Here is a 5,942-nt window from a genome sequence, read left to right as displayed (position 1 = left end):
CCCCCAGACACCACCTAAGAGGTCAGCTCCCAGGAGAGCAATGGGAAATAGACTTTATGGAACTGCCTCCTGAACCAGGGGGATATAAGTACTTACTTGTGCTGGTGGACAACTTCTCGGGATGGGTTAAGGCCTACCCAACTTGGTGAGAGTCAGCTCAGGTAGTAGCTAAGAAATTATTGGCTGAAATTGTCCCTTGGTTTGGCCTACCGGTGGCAATGGGGTGTGACAATGGTCCGGCTTTTATAGCCCAAGTTACCCAAAACTTGGTAAAAGCATTAGGAATCAAATGAAAGCTACACTGCATCTACAGACTGCAAAGCTCAGGACAGGTAGAAAGAATAAATCAGACACTTAAGGAAACCCTCACCAAACTTAAATTAGAGACTGGTGGAAACTGGGTGAGCCTCCTTCCATTTGCCTTACTTAAACCTAGGTGTACCCCTTATGTAAAAGGTATTACTCCATATGAAACCATGTTCGGCAGGCCACCCCCGCTCCTCCCCAAGTTAGAGGAGGAGCAGCTTGCCTCCCTGTCTAACTCTGAACTTCTCAAGTCCTTACAGGCTTTACACTACAGCTCCAAAAACATTCATCATGTCATCTGTGCCCACCGTCCAAAACCTGACACCGTGGAAGAAGAAACCCCTACTGCTAAAGCCTGGTGATTTAGTGTGGATCAGAAAAAGGAATCCCTCCTCCCTTGAGGCACTCTGGGCTGAGCCTTATCAAGTGATTCTAAGTACACCGACTGCTGTGAAAGTCGCAGGTAAAAGATTTTGGATACATCGCTCACAAATTAAAAAGGCAGACTCTGACCAGAACGCAGAATGGTCCATACAAAAAAACATCAGATCCCCTAAAACTTTGGCTGCAGTGATATATGCCATTATGCTGACTCTAGTAACAACGCTAGCCACTGAGAACCCCCATCAAGCCACTAATTATACATGGCAGTTAACTCCCACCATTGATGGAACAGTGGTCAGCCAGATTAGCACCCCTGGGAGCCCTAAATTTGTTTTTGACCTGTGTAAACTCTTTGGGAGACTCTGAAATCTACCAGAAGCTGTGAATACCTATTTGAGATGGGGAAGGGTAGAGCTTAGGGGCTTCGGTTGTGGTAATTTAGAACTGGAACGAGGGCTATGGCATAGTCAACATTACATATGTCCACAAAAAAGTGCCTCAAAGTGTGGGGGAGAGGATGATTATTTCTGTTATAATTGGGGCTGTAAAACCATAGCCCCATGGAAAAATGTAGATCGTTTATTAAAGGTCACAAGGGAGATAAGGCCAGAAGTTCCTATTAAAAATTGTGTAATTGGGAACTGTAACCCTGTTACTGTTAAACCACAGCAGTATTAGGAAGATTCCCAGTGGTTGGGGGAAAAAACATGGGGATTGCACCTATATGTATCAGAATATGACCCCAGAGTGTTATTCACTATTCAAAAAAGAAAAATTCCTAAGTCCTTAAATCCAATAGGCCCCCTGGACCCCATCGACATCAAAATACCTGTAACAACTACTCCTTTCCCACTTACCCGTCCTTACTCCACCATAAAAAGCCACCCCTTATCTCCAAAAGCAACTCCCCTCCCTCCACCTCCAAACTCCCGACAAGAGTCTCTATTCAATACACTTAAACTCATGTTTAAATTCTTAAACCAAACTTCCCCCAACTTAACTGAAGATTGCTGGCTATGCCTAAACCCCGAACCACCCTATTATACAGGCCTGGGAGCTAACTGGAGTATAGGAGCAACTAACAATGACATTCAAAATATCTCCCTATCAAATATTCACCAAAATTCACACTATTGTCCCTGGGGCACTACCCTTAAGCTTACTTTAGGTAACTTTCAAGGACAAGGAACATGCTTCCAGTCCCCTCAATTCCCTCTATCTACTTCTCCTTACATTAATTCTTGCACCTATGTAACCATTTTTAGCAACAGCCTGGCAGATCATACCAGATACTACTTAGTAGCGCCCAAAGGAACATGGTTTGCCTGTACAATGGGGTTAACACCGTGTTTATACCCCCCTGCCCTCATGCAACCTAAGGCTCCAGGACTATGCATTCTCACCCATGTCCTTCCCCAAGTATATTACTACTCTGGTGAGGGAGGTAGGGAGCACTTCAGGCTAACTAACCTCAAACGAGTCAAGCGAGGGGGACCAATACTAGTGCCAGTGCTCCTGGGGCTTGGGGTAGCCGGGGCAACCACAGTAGAAACCACAGCACTTGTCACAGGAGACCAAAATTTTGAAAGCCTTAGTACTCAAATTGACCAGAATCTAAAAACCTTAGAAGAGAGCGTTACTAAATTTGAGGAGTCCTTAAGCTCATTAGCAGAAGTAGTGCTCCAGAATCGGAAGGAACTCAACCTTGTATTCTTAAAGCAGGGAGGGCTTTGTATAGCCTTGGGGAAAGCATGCTGTCTTTATACTAACCACTCAGGTGTAATTAAAGAGAGTTTAAGCCAACTCCGAAAGAGGATACAGGATAGAGAAGAGCAAAGGAAAAAGGAGGCAAATTGGTTTGAAAGTATATTTTCTCAATCTCCGTGGTTAACTACCTTAATAGCAGTTGCCAGACCCCTGGCTCTTCTTATGTTAGCCTTAATCATAGGCCCCTGTGTTATAAACAGTTTAGTTAAATTTGTCCAATGGCATATTCAAAGCGTGAAGTTTATAGTTTTGGAGTCCCAATATCAGTACTTACCCTCAGAAGAAACAATGATTTGATTCTCCCTAAAAACCAGTGGGGAATGAAGTGGGCTCCCTCCCCTTAAACTGTAACAAGAGAGTCCCCTTCCCCCTCCATAGGTAATGACTGCAAAGTAAACATTAAAGCCCTGAGAGGGAGTGAACCTGTGCCATTTTAGGGAGTGAGACTTGCAGATGTATGCATTAGCCAAGCGTAACCCTTTCAATAATTAACCATTGCACCAGCCTTGAGAAAATTTCTCAAGGTTGCTAAAGATCTTAAGCACCCATTAATTAACCGCCCACTCTGCTTTTGTCAAAGTAGCTTGCTTGCATTTTCAGGATGTGATTTCTGCCTATATAAGTCTCAAGCACTCTCCAATCGCTGCTGCTGCTTACTGAACTCCCTGTGCGGAGTGACAGTGAGCAGTCGCCGGGCAGGCTAATAAAAGGCTCTTTAAATTCTGTTTGGCTGTCTCGTACTTTAACTCACGGGCACCGTAACATTGAAGAGACCATTCTTTGCAAATTGAATGGACATAGCAGCCTTGCCAGTAATCAATTGTCCTTGTCAGTTGTTTAAGAGATTTCAAATAGAGTCAAAAAGTCATTGTGGAGGTTATGCTAAAGCATTATATAAATATTCCTTCTTAGGTTTTAGTGTATTAGAATAGCTAAAAGGAAATATCTGAAACTGTTGAACTGTAATCCAGTAGACTTAATTCTTGGTGATGATTTGCGGTCGCGTCTACTGCTTCGGGGGGGGGGGGCGCCGGTTGCTGAACCCTCGGCTCTCGGCGTTGCTCGGAGGGTACCGGCGGCTGGGGCTCTTTCCCGGAGGCGAGGGCGAGGCGGGGGACTTGGCCAGGTCCCCGGCGGTGGCGTGCAAGGTGTGGAGGGCGGCGAGAAGGGAAAGACAAGACACTCTTCCTCCAGTAGGGGTAGAACAAAAGGACAAAAGGAGCTTTATTCAGGGGTGAGCACAGGTTATATAGGCTGGCATAGAGGGCGGGGGTTGTTACAAGCCAATGCTGAGGGGATAAAGGCTAGGATTGGTTCTGAGAGGGTGCGGAGGTTAGGATTGGTTCTAAGAGGGCACGGAGGTTGTTTGAAAAGGGGCGGGAGTTGCTCTGGCAACGGTGTCTGGCAACAGTGTATGCGCACTGGTGGTGATGGGAGTTGCTCTGGCAATGGGGGGGTGTGCGGGCAAGATAAGGGGGTGGGGAAAAGGCGGTTCCCTCCGGCAAGCCTCCCCTAACGGTGGTATTTTGGGTGAGGAAATGGGGCCTGCCTCCGGCCTCACTTTCCCAGGCCTGGGGGGCTGTGGAGGGCGCTGTCGCCCGTGCCCACCACCCTCCCCAGGGGCGGATCCGGTCCCCTGGCCCAGGCCCGCCAAGTTGAAGCACGTAATCAGTATCCCGCAATGATTGTATTAACTATATAGCTTTTATCGTGTGACTGTGTGATTGTGAAAACCTTGTGACTGACACTCCCTTTATCCAGTGTATGGGCAGATGAGTAATAAAATAAAGACAAAAAAATAAATAATAGGTGGGAATTAGAGGTATGGGATGTTTTAGGTGTTCTTTTTCTTTTTCTTTTTTTCCTGGTTTTGGAGTAATTAGAATCTTCCAGAGTTGCTTGTGATGATGAATGCACAACTATATGATGATACTGTAAACCAACGATTGTATACTTTGGATGTATTATGTGGTATGTGAATACATCTCAATAAAATTGCACTAAAAAAGTGAAAAACTAGTAAAAAAAAATCAGTTGGCCATAGATGTAAGGATCTATTTCTGAACTCTTGATTTGATTCCATTGGTCAATATATCTATCCTTGTGCCACTACCATGGTTTTTTGACCACTATAGCTTTACTATATGCTTTATAATGAGAAAGTATGAGTTCTCCAATTTTGTTCTTCTTTCTCAAGATGGTTTTGGCTGTCCAGATCTCTTACCCTTCTAAATAAATTTGATGATTGGTTTTCCATTTCTGAAATGTAGGCTTTTGGAATTTTGATTGGTATTGCATTAAATTTGTAATCATTTTGGGTACAATTCACATCATAATGATATTACTTCTTCCAATCCATGAACATGGAAAATCCTTCCATTTATTTATGTCTTCCTTGATTTGTTTTAGCAATGTTTCATAGTTCTCTGTGTACAAGTCCTTTAATACTTGATTACATATATTCCTAGGTATTTGATTCTTTTAGTTGCTATTTTAATTGGAATTTTTTCTCCTGATTTCTTTCTCAGATTGCTCTGTACTAGGGTACTGGTTTTTGTGTGTTCTGTACGTATTATGGATGCAAGTTCTTTAGCCAATGTATGATTCACAAATATTAGCTCTCATTCTTTAGTTTGTTTGTTCATTCTTTTAATATTGTCTTTCTGAGAGGAACATGTTTTCATTTTGATAACATCCAATTTAACCATTTTTTTCTTTTATGGACTGTGCTTTTGGTGTTCTATCTTAGGAACCTTACAAAACTCTGGGTTACAAAACTTTTCCTCTTTCTTTTCCTTCTTCTCCTTGTTCTCTTCTCCTTCCTCCTCCTCTTCTTCCTCTTTTTTCTTCCCCTCTTCCTTCTCCTTCTTCTGCTTTTGTCTTCTATCATGGATATTTACTAGTTCCAACCTCACTGTTTGAAAAACTTGTCTATTCTCCATTTAATTGCCTTTATACTTTTTCAAAATCTATTGACCCTATAATTGTGGGTTCATTTGTGGATTCAATATTTAGACCTATCCATTTTCCTATTCTTTTGCCAATTCCACACTGTTTTAATTTTTGCGGCTTTAATGTAAGTCTTGAAATCAGATGGTGTGATCCTCCATCTTTGTTATTTTGCTAAATAATTTGGCTGTTCTTGTTCCCCTGGCATATCATTTAAATTTGACATCAGTTCTTTATGAAACATCCTGCTGGGGATTTAACATACTGCATGGACTATGTGCATCAGATAAGAAGCATGGACATGAAGTGAATCTTCCAATTCATAAACACTTTATCTCTCCATATATATGTGTCTTCTTTGATTTCTTTCCTTAGCATTTACACTGTGTAGTGTACGGATTATGCACATATTTTGTTAGATTTATACCTGACTATTTCCTGTTTTTGGTGCTTTGTAAATATTACTGCCTTGGGAAATAGCTGATAACAGATTTATTGAGATATAGTACATATACCTTACAATTCACTCATTTAAA

The sequence above is a fragment of the Choloepus didactylus genome, chromosome 6, assembly GCF_015220235.1.
Source record: "Choloepus didactylus isolate mChoDid1 chromosome 6, mChoDid1.pri, whole genome shotgun sequence".
Lineage (NCBI taxonomy): Eukaryota > Metazoa > Chordata > Mammalia > Pilosa > Megalonychidae > Choloepus > Choloepus didactylus.
Note: the sequence above shows the minus strand (reverse complement) of the source record.